At 45.0% G+C, this 24,150-nt stretch overlaps 1 protein-coding gene across 4 annotated transcripts in view; it reads right to left on the reverse strand.

Annotated features, from left to right (window-relative positions):
• Positions 1 to 14,475, reverse strand: part of RARB (retinoic acid receptor beta) — a 411,132-nt gene extending 396,657 nt beyond the window's left edge. For 2 of the 4 annotated variants that reach the window (XM_064167090.1, XM_064167089.1), the window contains exon 1: positions 14,076 to 14,475. The gene's annotated coding sequence lies outside the window, so the exon portion shown is untranslated. Of the gene's footprint in view, positions 1 to 12,803; positions 12,846 to 14,075 lie in introns of those variants that run through there. The other 2 variants (XM_064167086.1, XM_064167087.1) reach the window with 2 other exon arrangements.
• Between the last annotated feature and the right edge of the window lie 9,675 nt (positions 14,476 to 24,150).

Raw genomic sequence — 24,150 nt, forward strand, 5'->3', positions numbered from 1 at the left:
GCACAAGCATAGAAATACTCAGGTACCTTAACACAGATGCCCATGCCCTTTCATATCCAGGATACAGCTGGATGATGGATGCAACAAAGAACCTGCAAGGACCTGTATCATTTTATATCAGCAGTTGAAAGCAAATTAATTGAGCTGTTCTTGTCTTTAGAGACAGAAGTATGTTAGTGACATAAGGCTGCTGAGGTAAGCTTAAGTGTTTGAGGAAAGTGTGGACAGTAAGGACCTCTTTTTTTACCTCCCACCTGGGGAATGCAGATGGTTATTACTGTCAGAGCAGAGTGGGCAACAAGAACTGGTCCTTTCCTTCATTGATTGGGTGATCCCTACTTGGGGAAAGCTTGTGGTATTGGCAAGGTGATAAATGTTTTTCCAATGAACACAGGTTAGAGAAGAGACACCGATCTTTAAACTTCCATTTCTTAGCAGATCTCAATCAAATTTCATTGACTTAAGAAAGAAAAAGGCATTTAAATTGTTTGAGAATTACCTGCTAAATGTTGGGATCTTCTGTAAACAAGGGAGGTTAAGAGATATTCTCAAAGAAAAAAAAAACACATGGAGCTGAAATACATACTTCTAAGACCAAGTTCTAAGCACAGTTTACTTATGCTACAGTTAGCTTGACAGTAAATACAGTCCTTTGCACAGCAAACTGAAAAGTCCCAGCGCTTTGTTTGCCTTTTACAAAAAATAACCAATTAACCCATCACAGTTACAGGAGTTGAAAACGACAAAGAAATGTAGAGCGGATTCGTTTACCATCAGATCCTTAAGAACCTGTACCAAACGCACCACAACTCATAACCCGCTTCAAATAATTCAGCCAAGCACACTTGCAGAAGGTGACCACCACAGTCAGTCTGCCTAAACACAAGCCATCTCTGCAATAAAATACAGCACTTCTTCTGGACGCTTTCTTCACTTAAAAGAATTCAGCTAACAGGAAGAAACAGAAGAGGCAACTACTATACTCACACCACAAATTAATGCAATGAATGTGATCACCAGTATTTAATACATTGACTAGACAAGCAGAATTAAAGCTTCAAATAAACTTGTGTGCAGCTGCTTTAGGGCTGACGTTCCAATCAGTGCCCTCCCCTAGAGTAAGTTACACAAAACAGCAGGTTTTCAGTGTGGCGTGCCTAAGAATTGGTGTCATAGAAACCACCAAATCTTCTGGACTTTAAGGTAAATTTGCCACCGGGTACAGTAAGATATGATATTCATATTTTTATTTCTTCTGTGGAAATAATCTATTACAGGGGGTTCAGAAATACTTTGATGTTTTACATCAAGCAGTCTCTTTCTTTCCATATGTTACTAGGTCTAACAGAGGCACATTTTTATTTCAGCTAAATCATGCCTTAAGGGATACGCTTACGAGGAAGAAAGCAGGACAAGCAATTGGCATTTCAGACATATTGCCAGTGCAAAGCTGCCAAAAGCACACAGTAGGGAGCATGTTTTGGCTACCATGAGCAGAATAAGCATGCACTCTTTAACCAATACCAGCTGGCTTTTGTTTCCATATACAGAATGCTCAGTAAGCAGTTTGGAGACTGGACATACTCCTAAGCTTGAACTCTGCTCCTGTGAAGATGCACTGCAGAGATATTTTGCTAACCATGTCTGCGTCCTAGCATACTGTCAAATGGGAAAGGCTGAATGAGGCTGGGCAAAAACACCAAATATACCTCCCCACGTGCAACACAGTACTTCCCCCTGTATATCCTAAGATTCTAAGAGTGTTGGGAGCAGCTTCTGCCAACAGCTCAAGAAGCAGAAACACTGCCACTACTCCATGACACAAGGACAGAAAAAGTGAAATCCAGAGCCAGACTACCAAGAAAAGACAGCAAGGAAGAACAAGCGTGGCTGACACTGCGACTATGAACTACACCATCATGTTTAATGCAACCTCTGGCAATCCTCACAACAGACGCTCCCTGCTTTATGTTTTGGGGCAGATTTGTGGGTAGAAGATTAATGTTCCGCTCCATGAGCTAATGACTACATAGGCCCCCTGAGCTTTGCACCAAGGGTACTTTGCCCTTAGGATGAAACAAGAAATGAGAATTTGTGTTCATTTCTACATGTGTCTACTATTTCCAGCAACACTCTCAGTTGATAAATGTGTATTATTTCAACTTTATCTACCAAAACCATACCTTAACGTGGTAGTTTAACTGTGATTCCAATTAGATTTTCAAAGAGATCAGTGAAAAGGAGAACAAACCAACAGGGTGGCACTTTTCACTTTTGAAGTGCTCACCTGACACAGCCTGCACTGGTATATTCCCTTTAAGTGCTTTATTTGTGAACTTTTCACTCCAATCTTTGGGATTTCCCTTTCTCTATTGCTGATAGCCTGCTGTCATGGACCAAGCAACTCTGAAGGAAGAAATCTACCAGAGACTGCCATGCAAAGGAGAGGGCATTAATTAAAGTGTTTATTTCCTTCAAGGGAGTGGATTTTAACTTAACCCTCTAGCTGTACATTTGCTCCTGACAACTGAAGGCCAATCACAGGGAGTGAGACAGCAGGGTACTCTTCATGGACCTAAGCCAGTTTGACATTCTGGAAGAAGAAAGGGTAAGAGCAGTTACTAAAGGAAGCTTTGAAGGAATATGGCAAACAATCATCACCAGAGCAATGAAATTTAGGGCAAAATCAGGGAAAATCATGTTGCTATCTCCAACATCCACAAATAAGAAATCAAAACCAAAGTACTGCATCACTGAAGTCTCTGAATGTGGGTGTCTCAGGTTCATGACATGTTTATTTCCCTCCTCTTCCTAATGCTATCAATTGCACCACTGATTCTTTCCAGCTCCAGCTCAAGGCAGAAGGTGTACACACCAAATACCCTGTGAGCACCCAAGGAGACTGCAGGGCTGTGTCTGTGCTGAGGCTGAGAGCACATGCAGTTACCTTTCCTCACTTTAGGCTACAAAACCAAAAAAACAGAGTATCTTTGCAACTGAAGAAAATTCTGCCACCTTTTTAAAACAGGGAAGGATGATTTGACTAATGTGACCTCTATCATTGTGGTCCAGCTAGGCACTGTTACTGTCGATCCACTCCTGCCCAACGAGGAAAGCAAGAGAGAAAGTAGTTCTTAAAGGAAAGAAAAAAATTGCTCTCTACTGCCCTTTTTCTCTTCAGCAGACAACTGCTGATCTTAGACTCTACCAGAGTGCAAAAAATGCAGCCACAAAAGACAATGTTTTCCTCTGTCATACAGAATCATAGAATCAACCAGGTTGGAAGAGACCTCCAAGCTCAACTTAGCACCCAGCCCTGGCCAATCAACCAGACCATGGCACTAAGTGTCCCAGCCAGGCTTGGCTTCAACACCTCCAGCCACAGAGACTCCACCACCTCCCTGGGCAGCCCATTCCAATGCCAATCACTCTCTCTGACAACAACTTCCTCCTAACATCCAGCCTAGACCTCCCCTGGCACAGCTTGAGACTGTGTCCCCTTGTTCTGTTGCTGCTTGCCTGGCAGAAGAGCCCAACCCCACCTGGATACAACCTCCCTTCAGACAGCAATATCAGCACTAGGAAACAATGCATTGAACTAATGAAGTGTTCTGCCTATCCAGACCTTAGTACTCAAAATACTGGTTTGAAAACATTTCTCTACAGCCTTCCCAAAATGGAAAAATCTAAATCACTGTTAAAATTGCTTGTAAAGCCTACCCAAAAATTCAGTGGGATTTTGTATACAACAGTAGATCTACCAGCAATTTCCTTACTGCAATCTTGTTAGAATAAGCAGAGCTGCTCCTCAATTTATGATCTGAATCTAGTGATATTTAGCCTTTTTCTTACACTTCCTCAACAAGAATTCATGCATTTCAGTCTTAATTTAAAAAACACCTAAATCCTCTTTCCCTTTCACATGTGCACAATACTGGAAAATGCATTCTGAATACAGTCTAAACACAGAAAGGAGCTAAAAGTGATTCAAAACTGTTAATAGCTCCTGTTTACTAAGTTACTCTCAGGTCCTTTAGGAAGCCTGAGTTAGGAGTTGCAAAGCTTGAATCTCAATGGAAAAAAAACAACCCAAACACCAAAACACATACATATGTATTTAAGAATATTATAGACAAGAGCAGGCCTCAAGGGAAGTCACAGCCAGAACAAAGAGCTGTTGGGAGCACAGGACAGCCTATCTCCCATTCCATACTCTTTAGAGCAACATCCTGGTCTTGACACCCTCCTGTGGCCTGGAGAGGGAAGCTGGTAGAGAAACACCACTGAAGCCTAAGAGCACTGACAGCAATCCTTCCAGATTCTTGAAAAGCTGAACAAAAGTTTTCATTTTTAGGCCTAAATCACAGCTTGCATATTTAACTCAAGTAGTGGTAAAAGGCACCCAATGTCACTCACAAAAAAAGACAAAACAATTGTTTTTGGGGGAGCAGGGCATTTACTGTGGAGACATTGGTCCCTCCTTCCCCAACAAGTAATCATGGACAGACATGATTCCAGACATAGAGGAAAACAAAACTACCTTGTCCTCCAGTACTGAATTCTCCCATTCAAACACAGGAGCACCAATACATAGAGTTCATACTAGTTTAGTACAACACTGCTGGAACTAATAACACTGGTGGCATTACAATCCTCCTAACGGTTTCTTTGGTCATCACTAACTCAAGAGAAAACAGAAGTCTTAAAGTCAAATCTATGGAAATCTGTGCTGATGTCTTGGACATCTGTGTGAGGTCAGAACAAGAAGAAGCCCTGATATTCTGTCTGCTTTAGCACAAACCTATTTCTGAGGAATGTGAACTGACTCTTAAAAAACCCTTGCCCCTCATATTCAAGATGTGTATTATAAAACATGATCAAACGTGATGCCAAAACTAACAGCAGTGAGCTATTCCAACAGAGTACTTCCAAACATCAGACACAAAGGAAGCATCCACAGCTAATTTTAAGAGAGCTTTATTAGTCACTTCACAAAAAAAAAACCAACCAAACCACACTTTATTACACCAAACTGTAACAGCCATTGTGAAGGTCGTATGCATTATGTAACTTCCCAGGCTTGTGAAGAACTCACCTATTCTAACCACAGCCAACTCAAACTTGACAAGCCTCACATTTATCTGCCAGAGCTATTCTCAACACGTGGGAGCAAGACCACAACCAACTATGGCAGCAGTGTGGTGCAGAAGCTCTTTACCCCAGAGACAGCTTCCACATTCCCTCTGCCCAGTCTTTACAAAAACATTTTGATTCTACATTATGGTGCCCATTAAGGGCTCCTCTCATCCCCAAAACAAATGGCTCTTCCCTTCTAAGAATTCAAAAGACCACTTAGAATAACTCTTAGGATACTTATTTTCTCTGTGGGAAATCTTAGAACCAGAGTGACTTAAGAAGGAAAAGGCCTCTAGAGGCCACATGTTCTAATTCCCAGTCAAAGCAGCACCAATATCAAAGTCAGATACAGTTGCTCCAGAGTCTTGTCTAGACAAGGTCAAAACTGGTAACTTCCACAGACTCTGGGCCAGAGCTGGGCTTTTTTTTTATTGTGACCAACCAGCATTTCACAATTTCAATGTGTGATGGCTGCACCTTGTCCTTTCTCTGTATCCCCTGGAGAAAAGCATCTCTCTGTTCAGTAACAGCCCATCAGGAAACGGTGAGCAGCAATTCATCCTCATTTTCTAATCTCCAGGCTTGGCAAACACAGCATCTTCATGTGCTCCACCCCTCAATTACCTGAGCAGCCCTCCTCTGGATTCTCTCCAGAGTTTGTTCTTATATTTCTTGCTCTGGGGGCCAAAGATTGGACACAGCATTACTCCAGGAACAGCCACACCAACAACAGTCAACTCACTCAACTCTTGCTAATAAAGCTCAGCCTGTTGTCAGCCTCCACCACTGTAAGAGCACACTGCTGATGCAGATTCAAGACTAGTTTTTAACCACTATATACTTTCATTCCTACAACTGTCTATCCTAAGAATATGGGACAGCCATGGAGGTCAACCCAAACCCTGCACGAGAAAGGATGGCCATACACGGTAGCTGAAGCAGTAAACCTGCAAATCAGTGCACTAAGCCTGACAAGTACTGTTTCTCTTTGCAAGTAATTCTGAAAGAGAAATGGGTTACCTAAAATATGAACACCTACTGATGGCTGAAACAAGGAGGATCTCCCAAGTTTGAAGAGTTTTAATTATTACTGAAAATGAAACAATGTCTTTCATACAATTCATCTGGATCATACAGCTTTGCTTCACAGGTCTCCTGACACAGAGCAGCATTGGTTACCCTAACTTCTGATGTCCAAGCAAGCTTTTCTGAGGACAACCTCAGAGGAGCAGCACAAAGGATTTGACAGAAGAATGCGCTGCTTTGTGAGTAGCATCTCAGATCACACACACAGAGCCCACTCTCAAACAGCATTTTTTACAATGACCTAATAAGCATCTACATTTAAAGAAAATTCGATGTGGTTTAGAATGTAGCTATAAAACGTCCTGCAGCTGACCCCAGAAAAAATAAAAGACATATGATCTGTAACTTCCTTTGACCTTTCTTTGAACTCTAGATGGAAAGCTCTGAAGAGCAGGATTTTCTTATTATTTCTTCCCAAGATTTGTCTAATTAAGTTTCCAAATAGTGTTTCATGCTAAAACACAGGCTACAGCACCTTCTCTTAGAGAAAAAAAACAACTCCTCATCATTATTTTGAAATAGGGAACAGTGTCATTCTTTGGGGAAAGGAGCAGTAAATGCCATTCAACTGATACTCTTAATTCCAAAGCACTTCCAAGGAATCCAGACATAGGTTCAAGCAGATACGAGAGGAAGGAGATGTGAGAAAAGGAAGATGTGTTACCTGTACTGAGTTTTGTACGTAAAGCAGTTCTCCTTACCTGGCAGTACAAAGCATGCCCTCACAGGAGGTGAATCAGGTTGCACTCAGACACCCAAGGATGGCAGCTTTCTATACAACTTCATAGGATGCTCCCTCTATGCAAAAATGGGTTTAATAAATGTTCTATTTATAATTTCTTTAAACCTTGTCTTACTTTTCTACATCCTGCTGCCCTAGGGGGAAGACTTTTAAATATCTGCCTAACTAAACACTCCAGAACCATGACTGCCAAACCGTCCAAAGACAACCACCAGCCCTGGACATGCAAGTTCAAAATCTGTCCCCTTAGCAGGTGCAGAAGTTCCACCCAAAAGCACAAGTTTTAACACTGAGAAATAGACATGGCCATATTGATACACACACAGAATTGTGTATAATCATTTCACAGAATCAACCAGGTTGGAGGAGACCTCCAAGCTCATCCAGTCCAACCTAGCAACCAGGCCTGGCCAATCAACCAGACCATGGCACTAAGTGTCCCAGCCAGGCTTGGCTTCAACACCTCCAGCCACAGAGACTCCACCACCTCCCTGGGCAGCCCATTCCAATGCCAATCACTCTCTCTGACAACAACTTCCTCCTAACATCCAGCCTAGACCTCCCCTGGCACAGCTTGAGACTGTGTCCCCTTGCTCTGTTGCTGCTTGCCTAGCAGAAGAGACCAACCCCATCTGGCTACAGCCTCCTCACAGGGCTCTGCTCCAGGCTCCTCACCAGTTTTGTTGCCCTTCTCCAAACACCTTCCAGCACCTCAACATCTCTCTGCAATGGAGGAGCCCAGAACTGGACACAACACTCAAGCTGTGGCCCGAGCAGTGCTAAGCACAGGGGCAGAAGAACCTCCCTTGTCCTGCTGCCCACACTGCTCCTGAGCCAGCCCAGGATGCCATTGGCTCTGCTGCCCACCTGGGCACTGCTGGCTCATCTTCAGCTCCTCTCTCCCAGCACCCCCAGCTCCCTCTCTGCCTGGCTGCTCTCAGCCGCTCTGGCCCCAGCCTGTGTTGCTGCTTGGGGTTGTTGTGGCCAAAGTGTAGAACCCTGCACTTGGCCTTGTTCAATCTCATCCCACTGGCCTCTGCCCACCCATCCAGCCTGTGTATGCCCTGGGCAAAACTCTGCAAATGATGAACATATCCAAAGTAAATTATCTTTGGTCATTTAATAACAGTGACACAGGTGTCTTTAATATTCTGAAAGCATGAGAGCTGTTGCATGATGGTAGTGTCAATGTCATCTCTTCAGGGAGCTTTCTGCAATCCTGGAGAGGCATGCACACCCTGCTGTACTCTGCCTTACATCCCCTCCACCTGCCAGCCTTCGGAACATGAGAGAAGCTGGTGCCTCTCCTAAGAGAGGCCCCTCTGCCAGTACCACCACAAACACATCAGCACAGGACTGAACTCAAGTCTGAAGTTATATGCATCACCTGGAAAGGTTTTGCCATTGCTTATTGTGGTGGAGGGGCAGCAGCCCCAAAACTGAGGCCTCTCTATGCCTCCACATGTCTGGACATGTTTTTCTGCCAGGACCCATGGCAGTAAACAGGTTGTGTGACACACACACACCCAGCCCGTGTACCCCTGGGGTCCGCCCAGGTGATCCCCTATTGGGAGGGATCAGGCAAACAGCTACTGCCTATTAAGGTAAGGTTTTGGCTTACTGCCAGCCTGATTGGTCACTTTAGATGGCCAAAGTGAGGCACGAATCTAGGCTCAGAATCTATAAAGAGGAGTGCAAAGGAGCACCACGTGTTCAGAGCGTTCAGAGGATCAAGCTCAGCTCTCTGATCCATATAGCAGCACAGACCTGCTTGCATGGCCTAGGCACAGAGTCAGACCCTCTCTTGCAAGCATTACTGAGGCTCAGCCCTCTTGCATTGATCTCAGGGTGCAGTTAAGCTGTCTGCATACCCTTTGGAAGCAGAGCTCCTGCACGCCTGCACTTGATACATATGGGGAGCCAAGAGCCCCTGCCTAAGCCTAGAGCAGCCGTACACACTGCCTTGCTACCTTGCATTTATCTACGGAGCTCAAGTCTCCCTGCAGCCTGGCACACTGCTTGCCAGCTGCCCTGTAAGCCTGGAAAGATCCAGACTCAGCAGACCTTCCAGACTGTCTGCTAACCTACAAACAGCCTGCTAGCTGTGAGATGACTGTGCTAGAAGCTGCACGGACAAATCCTTCTCCTGCACCTGGAAATCCTGCCAGCTGATCATCCCTGGACACAGCATCCAGAAGCAGCAGCACCGAGGCAGAAACCACTTCACACCAGGAGAGAAGGTCAGAGAAATCCTGTTTACACCAGAGACTGGGAACACCTTATCATTCTCCTGCAAGCTGGGATATATTCCAGCCTCACCAAGACCCGAATACTGGGCACACTGTGACACAATCCCGGGAGGGTGATTAATGATTAATACTTAAGAGCAACACATTTAAGCAAGCTTTAATTCCTTTGTAAAATAAACTACCTCTGTCTGAAGAGCACACACAGTTTCAGCCCTTGCTGGGCAAACAGTATAGGTGTTAAGAGGCATTAAGCCTAAAGAAATCTTTCTCTCTGTCTATAGTTGTTGATAATTTGATATTTTCATTTAATAATTCAATCCCTGTAAATATATCCCAACTGTTTTCATAACTTTGCACAACGAACTTGATTACATAATGGTTGGGGGTGGTACAGATTTGTAAATATTAATTTTAATAACTAATTTTATAAAAAATTAATACCACCTCAAATTAATTTCTCACCTTCCCCTATTAAGGGAGGAACAGAGAAATCCCCTCCACAACACTTATCTAACATGAAGGACCAAACCTACTCTATATGTAAAGCTTTTTAACACCTCCAAGACTGCCACTTCTACATCTCTCTAGTTTCGGGCATGTTTTTTTCCTCCTTCATCGTATCCTCTCTATTTAGCTTACATAGAGACCATCTCAAATGCTATGCTAATCAGCAACAGCTGGCACTCTTATTATAAAAACAACATTAGCCCAAAAAATCTAGTGAAAAGGGAAACTGAATGAGCTCATGTGCATTTCATCATTTCATTAATATTGCCATATTTCAATTATATCTGAATAACTTTAATTCTGATCGGCAGACTTGCCACAGCTGCTGAAAAATAAAGTAATAAATTACATGTGGGCTATGGTTGGGTCCATTGCCCTGTAGACTCAGCTATAAAGTGCTACAAAAATATATACAGCTGTAATTAGGGCTGGAAATAATAAGCTCACTGTGTCAGAAAGAGGTGAACAGAGAAAAGTTAGGCTGGTGTACAAAATCAAAACCTCCAAAGCATATACCTCAAAAACCTAAATAACTATTTAAGAAAATAAAATTCCTTTTGCTAGCACCTTAAAACAAAGTCTTCCTTATAGAGAAATGTCTATTCTACACATTCTCTGCACTTTCATTTGGCTTTTTCCCAGTGGACCTAATTCTTGGGTTTCATAGCTGTATTTCCTACATGTTCAGCATTTTCCCATCTACCTTGAATACAAATTAGCTATAGATTACAGAGAATAAAAAGTTAAAGGAACTCTTCAGCTCTTAAAAGATTTCCCAGTATTGCAGCAACTGGAACACTGCACACAGAATACTGCACACTGCTTTGAAGAAAGGAAATATTATTTAACTGACATTTCAGCAGCAGCTCAGGTCTCAAAGATTGTCTTCTATAATACTGAATACTTAATTAGAACACAACCTACAAAGATGCAAGATTTGTCACAACTTTTCCCCCAGTGTTTTGTCTAACCTTTGAAAATACTTTGTACTTAGAATATGCATTGTAATAGTCTTCGTTATGATAATTAAGAACAGCTAAGATGCATTAGGTAATTTCAGTAACTACTGTCTCTTCCTTATACATAAACAAGGAGAGAGACAATGATCCTGAAAGACAATGTAGGTCCCTTAGAAAGTTCAGTGCTGCAAGATATTCCTGAAACAACAGGTTAATAAACAGGAAAGAGCACAATAAAGCCTAAAGTGATGCACAAAAGTAACTGTTAATTGAGAATGGTTAGAAGAAACTTAAAACATCATGAGGAACACCACACACGAGGAACAGCTCACAAGAGCTCCTGGAATGCCACTGGCCAGACTTTGTATTGCATCCCACAAGAAGTGGCAGCCCTTTTAATTGTTGCTGCCAACACATACTAGGAGAGTCACACCCTGGAGCGCAAAGTAGTGGAGAATCAGACCTTTATCTTGAAAAGAGTCTTTCACACAAGAAACACAAGTATTATTAGCACTGATCTGGTTGAACCTTCTTGCAAGTCTTATTTTAAACGCGTAAACACACAGAAGTCAACAGAGACTTTTATACTGCACAGCTCTCCTACCACAGCCATACAGACAGAAGTGTCAAAATACATGATCCTTTTCAGGTGCATCTGGCTCAAACTCCTATTGTACGCATCTGTGGGCACCTCATAACTGAGAATTTTCTGGAATAAATAATTTCATTGTACAGAAACACAGACGTGTGAATATTCAGCCTTGTACATCTTGCCCACACTAGAGACCTATTACCCCCCAAACAAGATAGTATCAATAAATCACTTTTTAGTACAGATACAGACAAATCACCCATGGAAAAACAAACCAGGCATCATGGTTAAGCAGTCCTTGGTGGTGCCACTCCTTCATGGAGAGAACCTAATTTTCGGGTATATGAGAGATGCTTTACCATCCTAAACTAGCAGACTGCAAGACCCCTCAGCTCTGCAAGAAAGTGCAGAAAAGAATCAGACAAGACACAAAGTACCCCAAAGTGTGACCGTCTGCACTCTTCACAAGCATGCTTAGTCATAAAATAATGACAAGCCACATTGAGGCAGTCCCCATACTGGTAGCCACTCTCATTTACTAACACTGCGACACTACTATACAAGGACAAACACCACAAACCTTCACTTAGCACAGCATATTTTGCTGGAAGATTACACACATAAAAAAAAAAAAAAGATCAACCTTCTATGATCACTAAATCAGATGCAGACAGATGTTGACTCACTGAGCTCTTAATCAAGGCTTGCTTCATGAAGGAAAGATACAGTCAACATTTTAAATCAAACCCACTCTTCTTGGTTAAAAAAAACCCACCCACCAACTCTGGGTTCTCTGATTTTAAGAGCAATGTGTTTTTTTCCATTTTGCTTGCAACAGTTCTCAAATAACATACCCAGAAGAGCAAGTAAGTGATGTCCATACAGCAACTTATGCCACAATGACACAACTGGTCTAAATTTGCATTGACATCACTTTACCTTAAATCAGCTTCTTTCATATGCACAGACCCCTGCACCTTTATTCAATTCCTTCAATTAACCTATGTTTGCTAAACTTCCTCAGGAGAACTCTTCCAACAGTAAGAGCAGAACAGCCTCTGGCAACTTCGTCTCTTTGGACTGTTGCTGTGCTGCACTGGTGGGCATTCTTTGGATCCAGCAGTCCTTGGATATTGATATTTTGTATTGCTCCGTTAAATACACTGCTTTCAAAATTCGTTATATTATTCCTTCTGTCTCTTCAAAGTCTGAATTTAGGTTGCATTTACTGTCAACGATTTAACCCCTTTGTTACACATTACTTACTAAAACGCTATCCAGCATGTCTCAGCCTAAGAAAAATTGCCAACACTACACAGCACAGCAGGATCCTGCTACAATCCAAATGACCAAACTGCCACTCTAAATACAGAGAAACCTACCAGTACAAAATACCAGAACTGCATAAAGAGCATTCATAGCAGAGCCTGCAATGCACAGACTGGCGATCCCTCACTTTGTTAAACACGTATCATTTACACGCAGTCAGCAGAAGGGATCCTGTAGACCCTCACTCAGCCAGCCCCACTCACCCAGAAGTAATCCCCGCTCCAGCCACTAAGCTCACTGACACCAAGTCCGAAAACAATCCTTCAGCAAGGCAAGAAGCCGCGGTAGCTACGAACCCATTTCAGCTCCCAGCGCGGCAGAAGCGCCGCCCCCGCCCGCGCTCCCGGCCAGTCACCTACCCAGCCGCTGAAGTCACTAACTCTTGAGCACGCAAGGAAACCAAGTAGTCGGCCACAGGAACCTAATGTGTGCCGTGCCTCCCAGCGCAGGAATTTAATCGACCGAGCGCTTTAGCGTCTGGATTCTGCTTTCACACTCTGAACCCATTCTACAACAAGCCTTGCCAAGACCCAACAGCTTGCTTCAAGCAAATCTGCAAACATTAAGTATGTTTTCCTGCCAAAATGACTACTCGTTAATGCTAATAATGGTACACACGACGGCTCGGCAGCAGCAGCACAGGGGGTTATGTTGCCCCGGCTCTAGGCTCTCAGGGTCCCGAGCAGCTTAGCGCTTCCTACACAGGACTTTGAGCTATCGCATCGCTCCCTGCCGACGTCTCGCGTGCGCTTTTGTCTGCAAGGACAAGGAACGAAGCGCCCCGGCGAAATCAGCGCCAGCAGCAAGGTACATACGGAAACAGTCACCCAGCGCCGCCGGCGAGAGTTCCGCGGAGCCGCAGGACGCGCCCCACCGCGGCGCCCAGGCAACCCGGCGCTGAGAGCGCAGCCGCGCCGCTCCACGCCCTCCCCGGGTATCGGGCCAGGGCAGAACGACCGCCGCGTGGACACGGGCACGGGCACGGACACGGACACGGGCAGGGACACGGGCAGGGCAGGCCGCGGGGTGGCGCCGCGCACAGCCGAGGCCGTGAGGGCACAAGTGGCAGCGCGTTCCGCTCGCCCCTCCGCCTCCCCTCATGCCGGACGCGACGCGGTGCTGCAGGAGCTGAGCCCTCCCTAGGGCCGTCGCCACCCCAACTTTACCTCCGCAGCCTCCCGCCGCCGCCGCCACCCCGCCAGTGCCGCGGGTAGCGGCGGCGGCAGCCCCGGACCCCCCCCGCCCCGCCCCCTGGCGGGGCCGCCAAGGGCTCCCTCGCCCCCTTGCCGCGTGCGGGCGCGGAGGGCAGGGGGAGCAGCGGAAGGGGTCCCTGCGCCGTCTCCCCCTCTGTGGGGGCTGCGACGGCTCCGCGGCGGGGCCGGGGTAGAGAGGGGAGGGGGCCACGGCAGCCTGGGGTTGCTCCCCGTTTGCCGGACGCTGTCAGCCGCCTACTTGGTCGAGTAGGACACACTCACCCTAGCGCCCCGGGGCAGGAGAAGGGGCACGGGCCGCCTGCTCACTCCGCAGACCCGAGCTGCCGCCGCAGCAGTTGTAACGGCTCCGTCTGCAACCTCTGCGTAAAGTTTTTCTCTGGGCAAACTCCCATTCCGGCACCCGACTGCAGCACCTTGGCAGCCGGTGCGCCACTTGCCTTGGGGAGCGAGGCTGGAGAGACTTGCGCTTGTCTCGGCCGGCGGTTGGGCCGATGAGCGGCTCCGGGAGCGCGCCGTGAGGAGCAGCTGCACTGCCTGCTGGGGAGCGGATCCCGAGAGGGGGACAGTGCGGTGGTGCTGCTCAGGTAGGCAGGGGTAACAGCTGCAGGCTTTCCAGCCTGGCAGGTGCCTCTCGGCTGCCGATTAGCTGGGCATAGTGACTACAAAGCCGTTTCAGAAGTAGGCAAATATATGCTCTGATCAGATTTTTGAGGGCTGTAATGAGCTCAAGGACTAATTAAGTAAAGATTATTAAACGTAGCAAACACATGTCAGCATCGGGCAGTCCTGCGCAGTAAGGCCTTACGGTAAAAGCCACGGCAAAGGTTCCATTCGTAATGTGTTCCTAACTTTATGTAGCTGCTGTAATGAGCCCTGTGCTTTGCTGCTGTTGGATGGAAAATCGTTACCCAGTAACATAGAGCCAGTTTGGAAGGAGAGCCACTGGGACACTGCACACTTTCATTTATAGATGCTGCATATTAGAGGAAGTAGCTGGAGGTCTGTGCGCCAATTTTCCCCACTTAATTATTAAGCTGTCAGTTCCTGACTGCTTGTTTCAACTTCCTCAGGCAGCATCTGGCCGTAATAACAAAAATATATAAAGTAATTAATTAAAATCTGATCATTCACTCGGCAGCAGTCTGTTTGCAATGTCCTTTCTACTGCACCTCTCGTGGCAAACTCAGTCGAGGGGGCCTGGGCCTGGCATCTCCCTGAACTATCCTAAAGTAAAGACAGGAGTAGCTTTGGCTGTAGCCCTGAAGGCAAAGCTGTTCAGAAGGCTGTGTCACACTTGAGCCCTTTTTCAGCAAGCCCAGTGGTGTGTGTTTTAATCCTACTAGTCCTGTTCAGAGAAACACATGGGCTTCTTTCTCTCTCTGCATGAAGCTGAATGGTAGGACTTGGGGAGATGAAAAGCTAAAATCTTCTGAGAGCCAAGGAATTTTCACGTTTCATCACGCCTTGCTTCAAAAGGGTAATGGTGGTTTCAGGAAAAAAATAAAGCCATGAAAGAGATCAGATTTAAATGCCTCCAAATGGGAGCAGAACACTGAGAAGTTTTTAAATAGCTGTGACTGCATCTTCACATGTTCTCTGGCTGTGTTTCATGTGATGTGACAGCTTCGGCTCACAATTCACTCTTGCAGGAGCTTTTGGAACACTGTGCTTCTTTGCTATATTCTCACTCCAATACACACTTACAAAAATACATGTCTATATATGAAAACATGCACACAGGCAAATACAGTGACTCAGCTCAGCGTTCTACTTAGTCTAAAGACTGATTAAGACAGGCCTGAAGACAGGCTCTAGCACTCTTTCTTATCTAAAGTGCCTAAAGCCGCCCTTGCCAGATTGCTTGTTTCCCTGCAGGGGTGCAGAGCCTTTGACAAAGCTGGGCCATCTATGCTGCCTTCTGTGGGTCAAGGAGGTCAGCTCTTCAGTTAAGTACATGGTAGCTTGGACTTTAGTGCTGACTGTGCACACTAGCCCTAGGGAATCCTTGAGGAGTATTTCTACTGGTGGTCACTTGCAGATGAAGGAGGAGATCAAGATCTGGTGGCAGAGGTTCTGTGAGTTCAGACTTCAGTGAGATAGTATCAGGAGTGCCGTGGGGTGACCACTTGCCCGTGAACAGCATTCTGCAGTAGGCAGCATTTCAGTGTAGCAACTGTGGTGCTAAGTACAAGTTGAACATGTATGACAGCAGTACCTGATTCTGTACCTCCCAGTGTGACACTTTGCTTTAGTGCTCCCAGAGAAAGCACTTCTGGTTTTCCTCCTCCATTAATTCTGTCTTCCACGAAGAAGTTAGATGCAGAGATCAGAAGACTCTGAAGTGCTGCTTCTGTCACAAGTTTGATGTTAGAATTTATTTTTTTTAATACTTTCAGAAGTTTCCTTCCACTTTTAGCTTGGAGGAAGTTATGGAACATCATATTGATTTTTTTAGCTGCTCTACCCTGGAACTCTTCCTCACAATTCCTGGCTCCCTAAGCCCACCAGGTCTGCTTGCTTTTCTGTCCTGCAGTTCAAGTGGCAAAAATGCTCACTATCCTGTGAAGTAGGGCAGCCTTCTTTAAGTGATTGAAAGAGCCCTGGATAATCCTGGCATACCTGTCTCTCATCTTCAAGTGAAATAACTATGCCTCAAGTGCTCATAGGAGGGGATCAAGTACTTTATGTAAATACTATATGTTCTAGTCAAGATTCCGTTTTCGCTACAGTTCATGAAAAATCAGTCAGACTTCCTCTAGACTGGAGAAGAAAGAAAATAGAGTGGGGGGCGGGTGTTGAACATGGATTTTCTGTGCAAATTCTCTTTAGAGAAAAGTGACAAAGCTGGTGAGGGGCCTGGAGCAGAGCCCTGTGAGGAGAGGCTGAGGGAGCTGGGGGTGTGCAGCCTGCAGCAGAGGAGGCTCAGGGCAGAGCTCATTGCTGTCTACAACTACCTGAAGGGAGGCTGTAGCCAGGTGGGGTTGGGCTCTTCTGCCAGGCAAGCAGCAACAGAAGAAAGGGACACAGTCTCAGGCTGTGCCAGGGGAGGTCTAGGCTGGATGTTAGGAGGAAGTTGTTGTCAGAGAGAGTGATTGGCATTGGAATGGGCTGCCCAGGGAGGTGGTGGAGTCTCTGTGGCTGGAGGTGTTGAAGCCAAGCCTGGCTGGGGCACTTAGTGCCATGGTCTGGTTGATTGTTTAGGGCTGGCTGCTAGGTTGGGCTGGAGGAGCTGGGACATCTCTTCCAACCTGCTTGATTCTATGGTTCTATAACTTTTTTACTCTTTCTGGGCATATGGTTCAGATTTATTTTTAGAGAAGTTACCTGGGAGTAAAAGAACAAAAAAAAGAAACAACAACTAAAGAAAACATAAAATATTTCAAACTGCTCTGGCCCAAAGCAATGTTTCTGAAACAGCAGCAGAGACCACCCTGAGTCCTGTGGCCAGATGCAACTTTGAAAACTTAGTCTCTTGCCGTAGGAAGCAGAGTTTGCACTACAGGAAGGAGAATTTGTACTTCTGTACATTAGGAAGTCTATCATAAATTCCCTTACTTTTTTGCTCAGAAGATCCAGCTCCAGAACAAGAGGACACAGCCTCAGGCTGCGCCAGGGGAAATTTCGGCTCGAGGTGAGGAGAAAGTTCTTCACTGAGAGAGTCATTGGGCACTGGAATGGGCTGCCTGGGGAGGTGGTGGAGTCGTCGTCCCTGGGGCAGTTCAAGGCAAGGTTGGATGTGGCACTTGGTGCCATGGTCTAGCCTTGGGCACTGTGGTAAAGGGTTGGACTTGATGATCTGTGAGGTCTCTTCCAACCTTGGTGATACTGTGATACTGTGATACTGTGATCCCTTGTCAGCTTCTGTATACATATGAACTCAGCAGTGAAAAGAAAACTGCCAACAAAATAAGCAAATTGTTTACAAAAAGAAGGCTGAAGAACAATTTGGCAAAGAGACTTTCACTGCTGGTGAAGATCAGTAACATAGTGGATAAGATTATAAGAGATGTATTTATATATTCACCGGTGTGAAAGTAGAAATTAGGCTCTTCTTACAGTAGCAGCTGTTAGTTGCCAGCTTCACATGCAGGCACACTCTTGGAGACACTGCTAATTAGCTGAATGAAGAATTAGAGGACCTTCAGCCCCAAGTTACTTTCCATAGACCTAAAAGATTAAATGAGAGGCTGATTCCCAGGAAGATCTCAAGGAGACTGACATTTGTTGGCTCTACAGAGGCAGTGATGTCAAGTGAAAACAAAATTGCCTATGCAGAAGGAAGCTTTACCAGGGAAAGTAGGATGTGCAGATCCATGAGAGGCAGCATTAGCAGCTATTAAAGCAAACTGACATAAAAAGCCTTCCAGGTATCTTATTCTGTGAGCTGGTCTGTAGACATCAGCTCATACAAAACTGCAAAATGCTTGAGACTTCTCCTTCATGAAAAGCATCATGTGGAAGAGAAGAATATCCTGTAGGATTTGAAACAGCAGCCAGCAGAAAAGAGGAATCCAGCATCCCATTGGCAGTGGAAGGATTTCTCCACACTTAAATGAACATTTGTGGCAACAGCCAGCATTGTTGACATGATGGGGGAGTTGGACTTGATGATCTTTTGTGGTCCCTTCCAGGCCCTGACATCCTTTGATTCTGTGATGATATAAATCACAAGGTGTTAATAATAAAGAGTTTAATGCATTGGCTTTGTCTCTGCCATGCTTACTAGCTACAGAGGTGGTATTTTGCAGTCAGACCATCACAAAGTAATAACTGGTGGAGGCAGCTGAGGAACATCAGCAGCTACAATATTCATCTAGGACTCCTTTAGGCTTCTGTCTATCAGCTGGTCTGTACTCTCCTTGGGAACTGAGATGAGCAACACACGGGTGCCATGACTTCTGAGTGATGGGTAGAGGAGTGAAAAATAAAGCAAATGAAGAACCCAACCAGTATATTGATACTGTAAAACCTTCTCTACCCAGCTTGGTAATGACTTAACAATCCCACGCATAAAAGGCAAGGAAGGAAGGCTTTAGAACAGCTAACCCATTTGTTACCTGAGAGTTTTCTTCAACCGTAATGAGGCGATTGGGAGAGATAATTAGGTGTATTGTGTTTAAAGAACTACTCCTCCAAGTTGTCTCCAGGATGGATTGGCAGGGAGTATCAGGTAGCAAATGTACTAATAAGACAATATGGGGAGCATGGGAGGACCATTTGGTGGGAGTAGAAAAGGTTTCTAAGGAGTTAGGGTGTAAGCTTGCAGAAAACAATGCCAATTTCTAAGAGGTCATATCACCATAGCATATTAGTGGCAATGAAATTACAGAAAAAAATACGTATAAAGCAGGGAAAAGATCTACAAATGCGAAGGTGAATAAGTAAAGAGGATTGGGTAAAGTACTGTGGACTTAGCTAATAAGGAGAAACTTGGTTTAGTTTGAGAAAGAACAAAAATGTGAGTTGCAGAAAGACAGATGTTTAAATCAAGCTGTATTTGTATTTCTGGGTTTGTCCCATGTACTCATGATAACATCTGATTCCTCCAGGATTTTTTGCTAGATCTTCTCTGGTGTTACTTGGAGGTCACAAACTAAACAACAGGGAACCCAAGAGTTTGACTATAGAAGTAGAGTATTGCATTCTTTAAGGGTGTAAAATTCACTGAGTAAATGGATTGTGCTGCCTGCTACTTTACAAAGCACCACCAAAAGGGCATTACCAGAAATAACAAGTTGTAATAGTTTTTGCCAATCCATAACAGCAAAGTATGCTTCTCAGAAGGATTTGATAGCCTGGCTATTAAAGGATCTGAGTAAGGACAGTTAGACGTACACTGATGAAACATCGCACAGTTTGGCCCTTCAAGCTGCATGTTCTGGCAGAAGAATCCAAATGGCTGTTATAAGTCAAAGCTTTTGACATCCTCAGACAAGCATGAACGAGTGTCTGTCTTGAAGTAATGGAAGGCACGTACTGTGTAAATCATATCAGTGATCCATGCTTAGAGACCTGATCAGAGAAGAACAAATCATCTGTGTTGTAAAGGTCCCTGTTCCACCTTTTTCTGTAGTAGCACTCAGCCTTCAACAATGCAATACTGTTCTAAAAAAATTATTTTTGGAGAAACTTTATCAAAAATTGGCAAGGATCTTTGCACCTGCACAGATGCCAGAGGCCAAAGACTTTTATGTCAGTGACCTATGCCCAGTGACCTGGAACAATGTTTCAGAAGATGAACCAATACCTGAGTCAGATATATGCCAAATGCAAGAGAACAAGGAAAAAATCCTGCCTGCCTGAGGGAAAAAACAAAACCCAGAAAGGTGCAGTTGTGAAACTAAATAGTGAAAGAGCTAATTGTGATAGTGTGGGTGTTACCTGCCCCCCCACTCTTATGAAATCACCCAGACTAGACTCAGCTGAGCTGGAAGTTAAGGAATGAAGCTTTATAGTCACAGCTCAGCAAAATATACAAGCAGGTAGTTCCAATAGTTACAGCTATAGACAGAAATATCACAGTATCACAGTACCGTCAAGGTTGGAAGAGACCTCACAGATCATCAAGTCCAACCCTTTACCACAGAGCTCAAGGCCAGACCATGGCACCAAGTGCCACGTCCAGTCCTGCCTTGAACAGCTCCAGGGACGGCGACTCCACCACCTCCCTGGGCAGCCCATTCCAGTGTCCAATGACTCTCTCAGGGAAGAACTTTCTGCTCACCTCCAGCCTAAATTTCCCCTGGTGCAGCTTGAGGCTGTGTCCTCTCGTTCTGATGCTGGCCACCTGAGAGAAGAGAGCAACCTCCTCCTGGCCACAACCACCCCTCAGGTAGTTGTAGACAGCAATAAGGTCACCCCTGAGCCTCCTCTTCTCCAGGCTAACCAATCCCAGCTCCCTCAGCCTCTCCTCGTAGGGCTTGTGCTCGAGGCCTCTCACAAGTTAAAAGTAATACAGAAACACAGCAGCCCTCCCAGAAACCAGAATCCCCAGGAGGAGCTACCAACCACCCTTCCACCTTCTTTCCACCCCTTTACCTTTTCCCAGAGTTTGCCTTATGTGCAAGGTGAGGTTGGTGGGTCAACCAGGGGAGGTTAGAAAGCAGAAGGATTAGTTACACAGAAGCCCAGGGAGAACAGCAAAGGCACCAGCTGAGACAGAGACACATAGCCTCTGACGCTCCTGCTGTCTTACCTATGTTTGTGTTCTTGCTTTTATCCATTCCAGCAAGCCTATGAGTGCAGCAGCCATCTCCAGTGTTTCCTTTCCACAGCCCATAATCTGATTTTTCTCACTAAAATGTTCCAATTAGCCTCAAACCAGAGGAGGACTTAAAAAGTCTGCAGTTTTCAGCATGCTGCTTGCCCAATTTATGGGCCTGGCCCATAAGATTTGGATTCTGTTTTTCTCCATCATTTTAGCCCACCTAAAAAGCAGAGCCTTGGGAGTGACTTCTGCATTCATGATCTTTGTCGGCCGTGGGTTGTCTGCCTTTCTAGGGATTTCCATGTTATTGACACTTGCATTGAGCTTAGAATTGTAAAAGTAAATGGAGAAAAAGCCATAAGCAGTACAAGCAGCCATAGGGATATATATGTCTTTAGAAATGTGTCATTTGAAAAGATGCATGCAAATTTAATTCACTTAGATATAATGCAGAAGTTAAGTCCTACCAGTCTTACTTACATACTTTTCCTTAGCTCTTCTTCCTGAATTCAGCTTCTGGGGCAGATGTTTGGTCCTGCAGGTACCTTTGAACTAACACTCCTATAGCCTAGCTCCATAATGAGTAGTGTGGAGAACAGTATGGGAGAGTATTTTTAGGTGACTTTTTTTAACAGTTGTTCATTACAGTCTTTTGCAAGTTGTTTGCTGCTTGGTTGCAGATAGTGCACCTACTTTCCCTAGGACTTTATGGTTTAGCAACAAATATTTCATGTAGTAGTGAATTGAGTGGTAATTGAACCTGGATTCTGTTGTCCTCCATATCCTTGGGCATGCTGTAAGTGGGTGCCATTAGCTGCAGAACAGACAGATGAAGTGGATGCTCAGCTGTAGATCCACGGCTGCTGCAGGTTATTTTTATCACAGTCTGCTCTAGGTTTGTAAGCAGTCCTGTAGACACTGCTGAATGATGGGACACAATTCATGGCCTGAAACATAGCTTCTCTCTCCTTTTGCAGAGCTATCTAGTGATTACGAGAGATCCCCTAGGGCATCTCATAATGGCACTCAACACCTAGGACACAGCAAGACTTTACTGACCCTAACTTGGAGTCAGTTTTACAGCAAGCATCATGGTGCTTTCCAGCCCTCTTTTCAGAGGATCACACGCAATCCAAAGCATCTCATTGGTTTATGTTTAATTAGGAAGCAACACAAACAAGTAAGCAAACAAACGAGAATGCCACTGTGGTGTCCACAGTTGAGACCTTAGACGTGTTTTTTTATCTATGGAAACTAAAATATAGTTATTTATCTGTGTTAAGCTTTGACAGCTTTCCTAGTTGCATGGAACAGTTTTGTTCCAGAAAAAAGGAAGGGTGATGCGTAGGGGTAACAGCTGCTCTGAGAAGATCTCTGAGACCACATTGTCACTGTTTCTTTAAACTCTACAAGGTCAGAGTCTCACAGGTCACTTCAGTGAGTTTTCCATCAAGCCAGCCTCCAGCCTGTGCTCTTGGTTGATGCAAACAGAATTGGTATTTGTTAATGGTTTATGCTGTAGTACTTTTCAGAGTGTGTTGTTGCACAGAGTTTTGTGCAAATACAGGAGGATTTATTGCTGTGTGGGTAAAATGTGCCTTCCCAACCCAGGAAAATATCCCTCTGACAGTTAGACATAGTAAGTGGTACTAGAGCATGTCTAGAGAAGGGCCATGAGGATGATCAGAGGGCTGGAGCACCTCTCCTATGGTGACAGACTGAGAGAGTTTGGGTTATTCAGTCTGGAGAAGCGAAGGCTCCAAGAAGACCTGATTGTGGCTTTCCAGTATCTGAAGAGGGCCTACAGGAAAGCTGGAGAGGGACTTTTTAGGATATTGGGTAGTGATAGGACTGGGGGGAATGGAGCAAAACTAGAAATGGGTAGGTTCAGATTGGATGTTAGGAAAAAGCTCTTCACCATGAGCATGGTGAGGCACTGGAACAGGTTGCCCGGGGAGGTGGTGGAAACCCCATCCCTTGAAGTTCTTAAGGCCAGGCTGGATGGGGCTCTGAGCGACCTGGTCAGGTGTCAGGTGTGCCTGCCCATGCCAGGGGGATTGGAACTGGATGAGCTTTGAGGTCCCTTCCAACCCTGACAATGTTTTGGTTTTGTGAGTTTGATCCATTGTTCATATCTGAGTGTAATTTGCTGCAGAGCGTTCTGCTATAGCTTTCTATAACAAGTAATGTGAAAATGGAGTGGAATCCTATTCAGAAGTGAAAGAAAGGGGGAGGGAATGTGCACTACCACTACCACCTCCACAGCCTCTGCAGGAGGAGGCAGCCCACCTCTCGCACTGGCAGGGGCCGGTGCAGTGAGGGCTCCCTCTTCCGTTGCAGATAGCTTTCATCACCAGGCATATTCTCCTCCGAGCGCTAGCATCTGGTTCTCTGCTAGATTTCGTCATGGCCCAACTTAACTCACATTTCCATTTTACATGAATGCTATTCCCTTGTGTTCTTTTACTGCTTCCTGTTGTTTTGTGCTGCGGCATTGTTTGGGCTTTTCGTTGCCTAAAAAGAAATCAATCCCTCGTCCACAGAGAACATCTGAATAACCCAAATGTAAATGACACAATGTCCAGGGCACCATTTAAATCAAACTGACAAATAAACCCCAGACCAAACAGGGCTGCACAATATGCTTCAACCAGCTTTACCTCTTGGTGGTCAGTCTCAGGGTAATATTATTGGCATTTGTGGTCTGAGTGAAGTTTTGTTTACAATGTCATCATTTTCTGTAAGCATGGAAAATGCTTCTTAGAATCATTTATCTGTGTGAAACTATTTTTTTTAGCTCAAGAACGTGTTTACTACTTTCATTTCTGTTGTTTCTTGAGGTGAGTGTGAAACTTGTTTATCTGAGAACATCCAAGCACAAACATGAACCTGTGACAGGTGGCTTTCAAACACAGGGAAGAATGATTTCAGTAAGAACAAATTACACTGGAAACTGTGTCTCTGCCTCCCATTAATCTCCCTCCTTTTGGGGCATAACGTCTTTCTCCTTTTCACCTAGATGATTGGTTCATCTACTTAAGTCTTTGGGAAAGAAGAGTCATTTGCTAAATGCTTTTACAGTCCACAGCACAGGGGGATCCTGACCTACCTGGTCTTTGGCCTTGGAAT

Source organism: Pogoniulus pusillus, chromosome 28, assembly GCF_015220805.1.
Source record: "Pogoniulus pusillus isolate bPogPus1 chromosome 28, bPogPus1.pri, whole genome shotgun sequence".
Lineage (NCBI taxonomy): Eukaryota > Metazoa > Chordata > Aves > Piciformes > Lybiidae > Pogoniulus > Pogoniulus pusillus.